Consider the following 15214-nt stretch of genomic DNA (forward strand, 5'->3'; position numbering starts at 1 on the left):
TCATGGTTCCTAGTTGGATTTGTTTCCACTGTGCCACGACGCAACTCCTAGATCTGTCTTTGTGAGACAACCAGGTGCCTCACTCCCTCTCACCACCTAACCAGCCCCTACTCACCTCTCAGGTGTCGGACGAAATAACCCTTTCCCTAGGGAAGCCTTCCAGACCACCTAGAAGGCATCGGATGGCCTGGTTTACACTCTCGTAGCATCCCAAATCCTCCACTGTAGCCTTCCATCCCAATTATTGTTAAACAATTATTTATGCGATAATTTGTTTGATCCCTGCCTTCTCCTACAATGCAAGCCACAATGCAAGCTCTCCGAGGACAGTTAAGCAGACCAAATATTCCGTGAGCTCTCTCCACATTTGTCAGCCTCCTTTGAAGTTAATTGGGGCCATGTGACTAATATCTGGCTCATGGGCTGAGGACAGAAGTGATACATGTCACCTCTGGGCTAAAGCATAGAAAAGCAAGCACGGTAATTCTCCAGCTATCAATTCCCTTACTGCAATGATACAAAGCTCCATCACCCTGGGCCCTGAGTAACTATGAGGAGGAGCGCCCTCTGTTGATCCACACTGGATGTGCAACCTGAATGAGAAAAAAAACAAAACAAAACAAAACAAAAACCTTTGTCATTTCAGGCTTCTGAGATTTCAAAGTTAACTTGTTACATCAGCACAATCTAGCCTAACCTGACCAAGATGGCACTATATTCCTGGCATTCACAGAGTGATGGGCATATAGAAAGTGCTCCATAAATAGCTAAGGAATAAATGAGTCCCTGAAACAACAGGGAAAAGTTAGAATACGTGATATTTCCTGAATCAGTGGAGAAGGACAGTCTAGCACGACCCCAAATACAAGAAAGAACCACTAAAAAGTGAAATACCAGGATCACCCAGGACAGAAGCTAGAGACATGGACTCTCTGACCTTGAAACTGCGGAGCTCTGAGTCATTGTCGTGTAGGTGCAGGTCAGAGAAACACTCAGGGAGGCTGAGGACAATTAGGTGCTCAACAAAGTGATAAAATCCACTACAGCCAAAGCCATTAGTCACAGGGCATTTAGAAATTGTTGCAATTTATAATATTTATGAATTGATCTGCAGGAACCCGTAAACACTGCTCATCAATATAACTAATTGGCATTTATGAGTTTGTTTGGTTAGCTGGTATAGCCCAGGCTGCTGTCATCACGGTCTTGAAGGAAAAAGGAACCCATGAAGGCTGCGGCCTTTGGCTGAGATGCTGGCATCCTGAGCATTCCACTGGACTGGACAGGAACTGAGTGAATGTGGTACATTTAAGAAGTGGGGAACAAAGAGTAGAGAAGCGAGGAAGTCAGGGCAAATGATGGGTGTTCTACTAAGTGAGCTACTGCAGAGGGCAGTGGGAGCTTAATGCCATGAGGAAACTGGAGAAAGGTGCAAAACAGACCTCTCCCCTCCTACTCATCACTCACTCCTCCCTCCCCTCCCCTCTCTTTTTCTCCCCTCTTTCCCCACCCCAGCCCCCAAGGACCAGTTTTCTCTTTCCCTCATCTTCAAGAGGGAAAATCAGCCATCCACCATCTTCTGTATGTTGTAACTGCAGCGACCACAAGCTAACTTTTCTCTCTTCTCAGTCTACAGTCCCAAAGAAGCTTCAAATGGACCCAACTTGGGTTTGGACTGTACGTCTGGACCAATTATCTAAGGCCAAAGGCCGAATCTCACTGTAGCAACCACAGCTGTCTTGGCACCCTTGTGATAAGGAAACTGAATTGGGGTACACGGGGGCTTTACCCAGAAGAAACAAGGAATTTTCCGGAAACAAATATTCATTAAAGGAAGGATACTTTTCATTCTGGAACTCTTGAGAGTTGTACTCCAAAGTGTGCTTGGTTTAAATGGCTAGTAGAGTGATGATTATTTATTTATTTATTTTTTTGGCTGCACCCAGGGCATATGAAAGTTCCCAGGCTAGGGTCACATTGGAACTCTAGCTGCTGGCCTACACCACAGCCACAGCAACGTGGAATCCAAGCCACATTTGTGACCTATACCACAGCTCATAGCAACATCGAATCCTTAACCCACTGAGAGAGGCCAGGAATCAAACCCACATCCTCATGGATACTAGTCAGGTTCTTAACCCACTAAGCCATAATGGGAACTCCCTAATAGAGTGATTTTTAATGACAGCAGTACGCTGGGTAAGGGCTGGCATCATTCTTGAACTGCAAGCATAGCACGGCAGCATTCTGTCCCCAGCAGGGCCTGGCAAAAAAGGTGGTTTGGTGACAAAGCAGCCCTTCATCTCAAGACATGGCCTACCAGCCCCACTCTCAGAGGAAATAGTGACCCCACAGGACACCCACAGGGGCCTACTGACGACGTCCCATTGCCAGCTCAGCTGAGACGCATCTCTCCTGATGGCACAGGGCCGGTTCTGGCTCTCTCATCAGCACGGCCCTCGCTTGAGCCACAGATGGCAAACAGAATGCTTGTCCCCGCCCCCTGCTCCCTGGGCCGGCTGCTTCCACATTCCTTGACAATAATGCTGGTTCAGAAGCTGGTGTTGGAGCCAACCCTCGCCAGGCACAGCAGGATGGGCAAGGCAGAAGGAAAGCTGGCAAGATGGGGAGTAGGATCTATTTATTTTCTGCTGGCCCTAGCAACCTGGAAAGTACCATGAAAAGTGGGCAGCGAGACTGTAGCAGATGACAGAGCTTTATCAGGTAAGGGGCAGCCGTGGGGGAGACAGGAAAATGACAGCCCCACTTGCCAAGTCTCAGAGACAGCTGTGTCTAGTTTAGTGTAAGGAAGAGATGATGGAAAAGGGCTGCCACCTCCCCCAGATGCAGACTCTCACTGACTCTAGTCTGTTCTGTCTCGGCCTCGCCAGCTTGCTCTCCATCCCTGCCCACCTGTTCTAAGCCACCACATCTCTTACCTGGAGAGGTGTGAATGCCTCCCAAGCTCTCTGTTTTGCTCATTAGCTACAACAGTCCATCATCCACCCAAGGACCAGAGTGATGAAAGTTAAGATCAGCTTAAAACCCAGCAGTAGTCCCCCAGAACAAAGAGTCTATTTCAAAACAGCTCCCAGGGGCCTTGGCAAGCTGATCCTGGCCAACCCCAACAGTTCCACGCATCAAAGTGCGTTGGAGTATGTAGCAGATACACTGGTGCCCTGCCAGGTCCCCCCGCCTTCACCATACTCACCCAACTTCCAAAGGCCAGCACCTGCTTTCATTTGCTGGTCAGCTTTTTCTGGCAACTGGAGCCCGCTTTTGCTCACATACATGGCAGAATGGAAGTACCAGGAAATTAATGCCTTCCCACCCCAAGAGCAGTGCTCAATCACTGATAGAAGAGGGTGAATAAATAGCCCAGTTTCATCAACCACTAGATGGGATGTTCGACACTGGCCCCCAAAGTTCTCCACTTGTCCATAGTGGTAACTACTTGATAATGCATCCTTTCCTGGCTCATTCCCTCCCCTGTCTCACCTTCTCATTTCTCAACTCATATTTAGAACTGCCTCCCAGGATGCAAACATCTTGCATTCAAATCTTTATCTCAGGGTCTTCTCTGGGGAGATCCCTGAAAAAGCAATTATTTTCCATAATCAGGCTGTCCAGTTATGTTCCTATTTGTAAACTTTGGTCATGGGCCAATGTTCTCTGCAGCATCAGGACCTTTGCACAAGCTATTCCCTCTGCTGAGCACACTCTCTCCTCACTCTGCCTCCCACTCCTGCTACCCCATCCAACTCCTGGAATGGACCTTATTCTACCTTTAGCTTAGATCTACCTTCTCAGATGGGACTTCTCTGACCCCATTCCATACACACAGTTGCTTTGATTCCCTTGGAATTTGTTCTCTTCATAATCTAATTCTCTTTCATTTCACCCAGCCCAGCTGTAACTCTCTCTGAAGCCTGTGTACCCACTGAAATGTACATGAGAACAGAAACTGTGTTTATAAGATCATTTCTGTACCCCCAGAGTGCAGATGCTGGATGCAGAGTCAAATAAGTAGTGCTTTGATAGGAAGAAAGGAAAGAAGGAAGGAAGGAAGGGAAGTTCCCGTTGCAGCTCATCGGAAACAAATCTGACTAGTGTTCATGAGTTCGCAGGTTCGATCCCTGGCCTTGTTCAGTGGGTGAAGGGTCCAGTGTTGCCATGAGCTGTGGTGTAGGTCGCAGCCGCAGCTCGGATCCCAAGTTGCTATGGCTGTGGTATAGGCCAGCAGCTACAACTCTAATTTGACCTCTAGCCTGGGAACCTCCATATGCTGCAGGTGCGGCCCTAAAAAGCAAAAAAAAAGAAAAAAAGAAGAAAGGAAGGAAGGAGGGAGGGAAGGAAGAGAAAGAAAGATATAAAACCACCAGAAATGGAAATGTTCAACACATACCAACCGGATAATCACAGCCACCATCACTCAGCACCTACAACGCACCAGGCATCATGCCAATGGTTTCACCAAATGTCAATTAGCCCTCATAAGTAGATACTGATGTTATCCCTATTTGACAAAGGGGGAAACTGAGTCAGGGGGGAGTTAAGTAGTCTGCTGGGTGGCATACAAGTAACAAGAGGCAGAGCTGAGATTTCAACCTGAAAAGCCTGGCAGCAGAGTGCACACATTTAACCACTAAGCTCTCCTGCCTCTTACCACTCAGGAATGAGACTATCGTTGCAGAGTACGTCACAGCACCTACGCACAGAGCCTCTCCCCCTTAGAGGGCACAAAGTAAAGGAAAACAAACAGAATCACTGGCCTGGTGACATTCATTCTTTAGCCAAGATATTGATCAAGTACCTACTAAGTGCCAGGCACTGTACCAGGAACAAGGACATAGTGGTAAACGAGACAGATATGGTCCCTGCACTCCTGAGGTTTACAGTCCAGCAGGAAAGGCAGATGCTGAATAAACTCACAAATAAACATACAATTACCAGCTGTTGTAAATAATATGAAGACAACAGGCATGGGAAGCACCTCACTGAAAACACCAGAGACAACATTTAAATGAAAACCCGAAAAGAGAAAAAAGCGGAAAGAATTCAGCCACCCTAAGGGGAAGGGTGGAGAACATTTCCCACTCAACCTTAGGAAAAGCTGGATGTTATTCTAGGTGCAAGGGGAAGCCCCTGGGGGTTGTAAGGAGCTGGAGGTGTGGTTTGTTTACATTTTCAAACACCCCCTCCTGCTGCTAAGGGGATGGTAGGTGGTGGGCAGAGGAGCAGGGAAATCAGCCATGAGGCCACTGCAGTGGTTTAGGTGAGAAATGACGACAGCTCCCAGGAGGTTCTCTAGCAGGGGAGATGGGGAAACAGGCTCCGTTCAGGAGACATCTGGAGGAAATCTGCAGAAGACCTTGGCAATGAGCTGCATGGAAGGAGTGAAGCAGGTGGAGGAACATCCAAGTGGACTCTCAGGAGCAGATGATGGGACAAGTGTGTACCAGCTTTCACAATGTTTTATCCAGGAAGCTCCATAGCAGGAAGGAGGACCTGTTCCAGGGCCTGAGAGCAGGCTCTTGTCTAACACTCACAAATGAATGTCTAAGGAGACTCACGTGCTGACAAATCAAGAAACTTCATTGGGAGGGAGCTCCTGGGCAGAGAGCAGGAGGGTGAGGGAACCCAGGAGAACAGCTCTGCCATGTGGCTCGCAGTCTCCAGTTTTATGGGAATGAGGTAGTTTCTGGGTTGTCTCTGGCCAATCGTCTTACTCGGCCTATACGTGATCTGACTTCGGGTCCTTTTTGGTGGCAGGTGCAGCTTTCAGCCAAGATGGATTCCAGGGCCAAGGATCCTGGGAGGTTGGTTGTCTCCTTCCTCCTATTGGCCCCTCTCAAATCCTCCCAGTTTGTCCTTCCTTATCAGGGCCTCCTGTTGTGAGACAACGCATGGAAGCGGCTACTATTGTGCCTAACCGAGGTGGCTGGTTTTAGTCAATGGTTCCCTAACACCTCCACTATCCTAGAGATGACATCTTTTCTAATCCCTCCCTTCATAACAACATCATTCCATAATAAGCTGTCAGGCATTTTAGAGAGGATGGAAGGAGCTAGCCTCAAAGCTGGCGGTTTTGGCATGCTCATTATGTGTCAGGGATATATGTCATGAAATTCTCTCAAATATTCTATGATAAAAGGCCTATTTTTAATCATCATTTTACCGGTGAAGCTTAGGGAAGTTAACTTTTGCCCAAGGTTCAACTAATCACTGACAGAGGGGACTTCAAGCTTCGTGCTGGCAGATTACATGGCTATATCCCACCCCTCCAAATGTTTTCCATTTGGACAGATATGTCCCTGGAGGACCAGTTGGTGATACTATCTTCTGTTATGGGCCCCGAGTATCTTGGGGCTGCCAACGGCTGCCTGGGAGACCAGGGATACTGACCAGAGGTGCCCCTGAAGCCTGACTCTGAGACCAGTGCCTAGAGCCCTACGCCCTTGCCAATAGCCAGCAAATACCCCTGTTCTGCACATTTCACTCTTCTTAGCCTAGACTCAGAAACCCTCACTGCAACAGAAAGATACCAAGTGTACAAAAGGAATTAGGATTTTTTTTTTTTTTTTTTTGGTGGTTCCTTCAGTACCAAAAAGAGAGAGGGAGAAGAAGCCAGGCCTGAAATACCCACAGATCACACCCTGGTCTGTTCAAACAGCTCTGCTCCCATCTCCTGCCTCATTAAATTCTTTCACATACATTATTTCATTCAATCTATAGGTACAGATCACTCCCATTTTTACCAGATAAGTAAACTGAGGTTCAGCAAAGTGAAATGATCCTCAAGCTTAGAGCCAAGTTCTGAAGCCAAGGAGGCCTCTCGGCCTAAGTCCAGTAGCCTTTCCAACACCATTCAGTGGCCTGCTGTGAAAGCCTCCTTAGACGCTTGCTCTTAATTGATTTCTGTTCTGTATGCATTTTCCCACCTCAGCATCAGCCAAGAATCAGGGGTGGGAGTGGGTAGGTGAAGGAGGGTGAGTAGGGAGACAGGAGAGGCTGGAATATAACAAGGGCAGGGTCCTAAGGGGAGATGTGATTTAAATTGAGTAGAAATTGGTTTTCTGTTATCTTTGAAGCCACTACATTTGCAATTCAGGACTGGATGCCCATGTATTAGGGCAAACACTGCCACAGTTCTCTGATCAAATCTCCTTCCCAGGAAGACATCATTAAAAAAATTCTCCATAGCCAATCAGGCCATCTAAGCTCCTCTAAAAGACCCATATCTCGGAACAATTTCACAGAGGACTCCATCCCTAACACAGACAGGGAAAAAAAGCCATATGCATCACCACATTTGAGGGGGCCAAGTGGTAAGATAAATCCACCAAAGCCTATGTGGAGCCAAAAAGAAACAAACACAAAGGTACTGAGACACCAATCAGTGCCTCCCTCACCCTTATTCTTGCTAAGAGAATCCACCCCAGTCACAGCGCCTGATGTCCTGTTTGCCTCATGATGGATATCCAGCCATTATACATGAAGACAGGCATACTGGAAGCTAAAATGTTAAAACTCCTTCTGTGCACATTGGTAAATTATCCTTCTGAATGCCCCTGAGAAACTCCATCTAAAACAATAAGGAAAATGTGTCACCTCGTGCAACAGGAAGTCCATCTGCAAGAAGGGTCTCAGGTCTGGTTGATTAGCTACTCAACAAGTACCCGGGTTCTTGCTGTCCCTCTTCTCTGCTCTCCATGATGCAGACTCCACCCTGAGTCTGATTCCTGTCATGGTTGTAAGCTGGCAGTGACACTTGGTGCTAAGGCTTTCTTGAAGTCTAAGAGGTTAATCATGGGCTAGAACCTGTCCCCAGATCATGGGCTAGAACCTCTTCCCATCATTAGTCTATCTGGACAAACATGACTATCCCTGGACAATAACTGGCACCAGGGAAATGCTCCCAGGGACATCTGGCAATGTCAGGAAACATTTTTAGCTGTCACACTGGGTGTGGGATGCTACTGGCATCCAGGAGATTGAAAGCAGGGTTGCTATTAAACATCCTGTAGTGCATAGGACAGCCCCCACCACAAGGAGATGTCTGGTCCAAAATGTCAATAGTGCTGAGCTTGGGAGACCCTGGCTTAGATGAATCTAGATCAGGATTGGCAAATTATCACCCATGTACCATATTTGACCCGTTGCCTAATTTTATAAAGTTTTATTGAGAACACAGTCCCATTCATCCATTTACATGGTGTCTATACCTGCTTTTTGCACTACAACAGAGTTGTCACATAACTAGTTGTGACAGAGACCTTAGGCACCCCTAAAGCTTAAACTATTTATTCCCTAGCCTTTTTCTGAAAAAGCTTGCTGATCCTTGATCTGGATTGACCTTTAAATCTGTGGTTGGGGGAATACATAAAAAAACTTAGGGTTCAGTTAGGAAGGAGGAGAAGAATTGATATTGGGAAGTAATAAACAGTAATGACTATCAAAATAAAGTCTATTTCTAGAGGTCACCCTGAAGGGCATAGCTCTCAGCAGGAACTTTCCCAATGAAGATGTATTTCCACATAAACGACTTATTACAAAAACTAGGGATTTAGGGGAGTTCCTGTTGTGGCACAGTGGAAATGAATCTGACTAGGATCCATGAGGATGCAGGTTTGATCCCTGGCCTTGGTCAATGGGTCAGAGATGCAGCATTGCCGTGGGCTATGGTGTAGGCTGTGGTGCAGGCCGGCAGCTGCAGCTCCAATTCGACCCCTAGCTTAGGAACTTCCTTATGCTGCAGGTGTGGCCCTAAAAACACACAAAAAAAAAACAAAAAACAAAGCAAAACAAGAACAACAACAAAACCTAGGGATTTAGGCCTTACGTACTTTTTTAAGCAAAACAAAAACAAAAACAAAAACAAAAAACAAAACAACAAAAGCTAGGGATTTAGGCCTTACGTAATTTTTTAAGTTGAGGGGAGGGGAGGTGTGAAGTCTTCAACTGCACCCCCACCCCTGCCAAAAATCAAGATCTTCCCCATTCAATTCCTACCACAAAGACAGAAATGATCATGAGAGTGGTGAGTTCTGAGCGTACAAAATCTCGGAGTCGGGCCTGGCGTGAGTGAGCTCTCTGGCAGACCAAAACCATGCTGAAATCAAGGGAGGGGAACATCCGGGGGTGCTTTCGAATCTTTCTGGGCGAGGCAGTTACTCAGCAAGAGAATCATGGGGCAGAGGAGAGCAGTCCCCTGAGAAAAACGGCTGCCTGCCCTGGGGCCTGTGAGTCTTCACTATGTCTGTCCTTTTCCCTCTACAAGTGTAAGTGGGTTTTTTTGCTTGGAACCAAAGGATCCCTGAGGAAGACGAGACCCCCTGATTTACTGAACGCCCTTTCCAGGACCCTCTCCTCGTTGCCTCGGGGGCAGGGTAAATATTACCCACTGGGTTGACTAGCTCCTCTTCTCCTTCCAGCCCAGTCATCTGGGAGATTCCTGACCCACTTGGGAGGAAATTGGACAGGCCCAGAGGCCTGGCAGGACATTCAAGACCTAAAAACTAAGAAACCCAGGAGGGAAAATGGTACCTGATGTTTCACAGTTATATTAAAGGTTTCTTTTAATGGCAACTATAAATGGTTACTGGACTTGTTGGACTTGAATCAATATCAGCTACTCAAAAGGACTAAGAAGGGAAAACACTTTTTTTTCCCCCCTGTCTTTTTAGGGCTTCCCCTGAGGAATATGGAAGTTCCCAGGCTAGGGGTCAAACTGGAGCTGCAGCTGGCAGCCTACACCACAGCCACCACAAGGGGGGATCCAGGCCACATTCACAACCTACACTGCCCCTTGCGACAATGCAGATCCTTAACCTACTGAGCGAGGCCAGGGATCAAACCTGAATCCTCATGGATACTAGCCAGGTTCCTTTTTTTTTTTTTTTTTGGTCTTTTTAGCTATTTCTTGGGCTGCTCCCGCGGCATATGGAGGTTTCCAGGCTAGGGGTCGAATCGGAGCTGGAGCCACCAGCCTACGCCAGAGCCACAGCAATGCGGGATCCGAGCCGCATCTGCGACCTACACCACAGCTCACGGCAACGCCGGATCGATAACCCACTGAGCAAGGGTAGGGACCGAACCTTCAACTTCATGGTTCCTAGTCGGATTCGTTAACCACTGTGCCACAACGGGAACTCCCTAGCCAGGTTCTTAACTCGCTGAACCACAACAAGCACCCCAGAAAACACTTTTTTAAGTGGAAAAAAATCCATGACCATTTCTTTTCCACACATGATAATAATGTGACTTTGATCTTCCTGCTCATTCGGCCTGGTCTTTAAGTTATCAGAAGCCCCCCATGAAACGCCCTGTTCCTATTACCTCCCTATTTGATATTTTAATTGAATGAAAACTATGTATCCTGGCCAATATTCATTCTCCATCTGCTGCTTCTCCGGTTTTTTGCCTGGGAGTGCCTGGGGCAACGCTCCTTCCTGGAACAAAATCTACTCTCTTTGACTTCCTCTGGAATAGACTGTCTTTTTCAAAGCCAGAATCATTTGCCTCCTGGAGGCAAATCTGTCCTGGAGGAGTCCCTCAGGGGGCCACCATCTGGGTTTCCAGGCTGCCCTTATGAGTGAGGTGAAAGGGGGTGACGTCACTGGTTCCAACCCACCCTTCTCGGGCTGGTCCTTGGGAAAGGGGTCCCACCACTGGAACCACAAAATCAAACAATGAGGATTCTGAGTTATACAAATTGACTTCTTCCACGCAAGATCACAGTGAAGACCAACACTTCAGGGGAATGTACTCAGCACATACACCCCGACTAAGTGCTGAATTCTACACACAGAGATGAAGAAAATACAATCCAAACCCTCCAGGAAGCCAGTCTTGAACAACGCTGCCAGTAGAAAAATAGCAAAAGTGGAGTTCTTATCATGTCACAGCGGAAATGAATCTGACTAGGAACCACAAGGTTGCAGGTTCGATCCCTGGCCTCGCTCAGTGGGTTAAGGATCCAGCATTGCCTTGAGCTGTGGTGTAGGTCGCAGATGCCACTAGGATCTGGCATTGCTGTGGCTGTGGTGTAGGCCAGCAGCTATAGCTCTGATTAGACCCCTAGCCTGGGAACCTCCTTATGCTGAGGGTGTGGCCAAGGAAAGGAAAGGAAGAAAGAAGGAAGGAAGGAAGGAAGGAAAGAGAGAGAGAGAGAGAGAGAGAGAGAGAGAGAGAGAGAGAAAGAAAGAAAGAAAGAAAGAAAGAAAGAAAGAAAGAAAGAAAGAAAGAAAGAAAGAAAGAAAGAAAGAAAGAAAGAGAGAGAGAAAGAAAAGAAAAGAAAAGAAAGAAAAATAGCACAAGCCACATTTGTCATCTGGGAGTTTCTAGTAACCACATTAAAATCAGTACGAAGAAACAGGTACTTCTAGGCACTTCACACACATTGTTTTTTAATTTAATCCTTACAATAAGCATATGAACCAAGAACTTTTGATAGGGATGGAGTAGGATAGTTAGACAGGTAGTTGCAGAAGTCCTAAAAAGGGACCATAGATAGAGAGGGAAACCTAGGGAACTTTGGGTGATCACTGGAAGTTAATAACTGCTCAAGATGGCCATCAGAACGAGTCAGGCTTGCTTGACTAATGGAGGTACGAGATTGGGGAGCAAGGGAAGGGGTGAGACCTGCATTCGGGTTCAGACCTTGGGCAGGAGTTTAAGGACCACCCTTCTGCTGATACGAATAAGCACCATGACAGTCCTAGTTTGACCTTGTAGGGTCAAATACTCTCTTACGGGATACCAAGGAGGAGCTACTACTAGAAGAAAGAGGAAGAGGAGGTCTTTTCCCATCCTCACTCCCCTTGGATTATAAAACTGTACCCCACCTAATCCTTGGGATAGAGCCTCCATGCCTGTCTGCTTGTATCTCTCACAAGCACTTTATCTTAATAAATCTATTTCCTGCCTATCACTTTATCTCTCGCTGAATTCCTTCTGTGCTTAGACACAAAGAACCTGAATCTTAGTAAGTCCAGACATCAGGTGAATGACTCTAAATTAAAACTGTAGGTTCAACTCCCAATCTGGGTTTAGGCTGGGTTCGAGTCCCAATTTGGGTTCTGGCTAGGTTCAGGCTATCAGTGCTGTCAGTTTCACTTTAATTCTCTCATTTGCAGATGACAACACGGAGGATCAGAGAAATCGAAAGTGCTTGAGGGTTGAACCCTGGTAAGTGGCATTAGGGGAATTTAAACCAGACAGTTTAGTTGCAAAGTCCATGCTCTTGCCATACACGATTGTTGTAGAGAAGTTGGTTACTTAGAAAGGTCAAGGAGGTGGCTCCCTTCCAAAGAAAGAAGGCTTTTTCCTTTCATACTTTAATCTATTTTTGGCTTATAAATTTAGATTCTGAAAAATCTAGGATTTCTTTCCCTGTGGCAAATGTGTCAAGCCAGACCTAACCAAATATGTTTTTGTCAGTGCTGCAGACTGGCTCTCTGTTTGGCCCTTGTTTGTCTGTGAAATACTTTTCTTTTATCTGTTGGTGCATCTAGGGAGGCTGAGTAAACTAGCCATGTGTCACACAGCTTGCGATAGGTCAGAATTAGAACCCTTTCATGGGTTCCTAATCCACACTGAGGCCCAAGGAAAATCCTCTCAGATCAAAACAACCCTCAGAGAAGGAGTCTTTCCCCAGAGAGACAAAGGATTAAAATAGAACTTCCTTAAGCATTAATTTATTGAGCACCTATTATATGCCCAGCACTGGGCTGGATGCTAGGGTTAAAGAGAAAAAAACAAAAGTCCACTCTCAGAGGACTCACACAATCTCAGACAGCAGACAGAGTAGACAACTGCAAGACCATGTGATGAGAACCACGAAAAGGAAACTGCACAAACCCTTGGACAAAGCACTTAACCCTACCCGGCAGGTACCAGGGGATGGGGAGGGTAGTAGTCAAGGAAAACTCCCTGGAGGAAGTGATGACTGAATTGAGTCTTGAAGCAAAAAAGCAGGCAACACAAGGTCAAAAAGACTGAGGCTGGAGAGATGGGTAGGGTCAGAGCATGAAAGGCCTTAAGCACCTGAGTAAGGAGTTTGGACATTTCCTTGAAGACAATGAGGGATTGTGCCTCAGCTTCCACATGTGAAATTAGGGAGATAATCCTACCCTATAACAACAGGGTTGCTGTGAGATTAAAGTGCTCCACATAATGGTGGGTTCATATCAACTGCTCAATAACCACAATTGCCATTGAAAGATTTTAGAAAGACTAACATGGTAAACTAATTACTGTTAATATGACAACTACTACTAATTAAACACCTATATGTGCTAGATGTGGTGCTAAGAGTTTTGTGTACATCTCCTTTCATTTTTTCCTTTTTAGGGACTCACCCACAGCATATGGAAGTTCCCAGGCTAGAGGCTGAATCAGAGCTGTAGCTGCTGGCCTATGCCACAGCCACAGCAATGACAGATCCAAGTCACATCTACAACCTACACCACAGCTCGCGGCAACACGGGATCCCCAACCCACTGAGCGAAGCCAGGGATCAAACCCACATCCTCATGGACACTAGTCAGATTCATTTCCACCGAGACAACACGGGAACTCTCCATGTCACCATTTTTCTTCTAGACACTTGTCACCACCTGAAATAGCATCATGTATTTACTGGAATATACAACTGCTGCCTCTTTCTCCTGATGGAATAAAAGCTTCAGGAAGGCAGGACCTGTTTGTCCCATGTGTTGCTATATTTCCAGTGCATACAATGGAGAATGACACATGAAGTAGGAGCTCAATAAACCATTGTTGGATAATAAAGCATAATCCCATTTACAATAATCCAGAGAAATAAATATTATTTCCTGGCTTTTACAAATGAGGAAACTGAAGTGTAAAAAGATCATTCAGGCTGTGACGTGCACAAAAGATGCAGGATGAGAAAGGCTGGAGGCAAGGAGACCTGTGAGGAGGCTATTTCAGACACACAGGGAAGAAAACTGGGATGGAGAAGAAATTACTAGATTAAAGAAAGATTAACAAGGTGGGTAGGTAGGCAGGTGGGTGGGTGGATGGGTGGATGGATGGATGGGTGGATGAGTGGATACAGGGGGGGAATAGATGGGTGGGTGAATGGGTAGGTGGGTGAACTGATGGTTGGGTGGGTGGATACATGGGTGGGTTGATTACAGATGAATGGATAAATAGATCTAAAAATGGCCCTAATGCCCTTGAATGAAGCAGTTTATACAAAGAAGATAATTTGTATCAAAAGAAACCAGAATTGATATCAAAATATTGTCCAGGTGATGAAAGCAAAGTCTTTAACATCATCATATTCAGGAAATATAACAATGCCCTCCAATATGCCTTCATACCAATTTTGTCCACGACTCATGTGCTTGATTATTCTTCGCTTTTCCCCTCCAAGACAAATAAGGTATAAATCAGCCCTTAAACTGTCATTCCTTCAGCTGATTTCCAAATCCAGAGTGCTAAGGCTTTAAATTATTCTGTACCTAACTTGGTTAAGCAGTACCTGGGTCCAGATAGGATGATCTTATTGTCAGGAAAACAGAGTAGGTCTGACCTACAAAAGCTCTGGCTGATGCTGTTGCTATTCCAGGGAGAGTGTTAATGCCAACTCAGACTGGCTTTGAAAGATGAGTCCTGTCCAATCGAGTTGGAACAGACATCCAGTCCTAAAAACTCCCAGCTGGGCCATTCTTCCTTATTGAAGGCGACCCGGGGACAGACAGGAGTCTGATCTTTCTTTTTCTTCAGTCCCTCCTTCCCAACCCTTCTCTGTGTCCTGAAAACATACACACACTCACTGTCAAGTTCATGGCTAGAAATCTATTAAGATGATCTAAAGGAAAGTCCCACCTCAAAACAATGTCTTCCTAATCTTTCCTTGAAATTTCTCCACAAGCAATACATTCTTTTGTGCTAAGCATTTCCCTCTTGTGACCTGACAGTCTTATTTATTTATTTATTTATTTTGCTTTTCAGGGCCCCACCTGCGGCATACAGAAATTACCAGGCTGGAGCTCAAATTGGAGCTACAGCTGCCGGCCTGCACCACAGCCCACGGCAACGCCAGATCCTTAAGCCACTGAGCAATGCCAGGGATTGAATCCGCATCCTCACGGATACTAGTCAGGTTCTTAACCCGCTGAGCCATGACGGGAACTATTTGTTGGTCTCATTTTAAACAATACAAAAGAGGAGTTCCCGTCGT

The sequence above is a fragment of the Phacochoerus africanus genome, chromosome 15, assembly GCF_016906955.1.
Source record: "Phacochoerus africanus isolate WHEZ1 chromosome 15, ROS_Pafr_v1, whole genome shotgun sequence".
In the NCBI taxonomy this organism is placed as follows: Eukaryota; Metazoa; Chordata; class Mammalia; order Artiodactyla; family Suidae; genus Phacochoerus; species Phacochoerus africanus.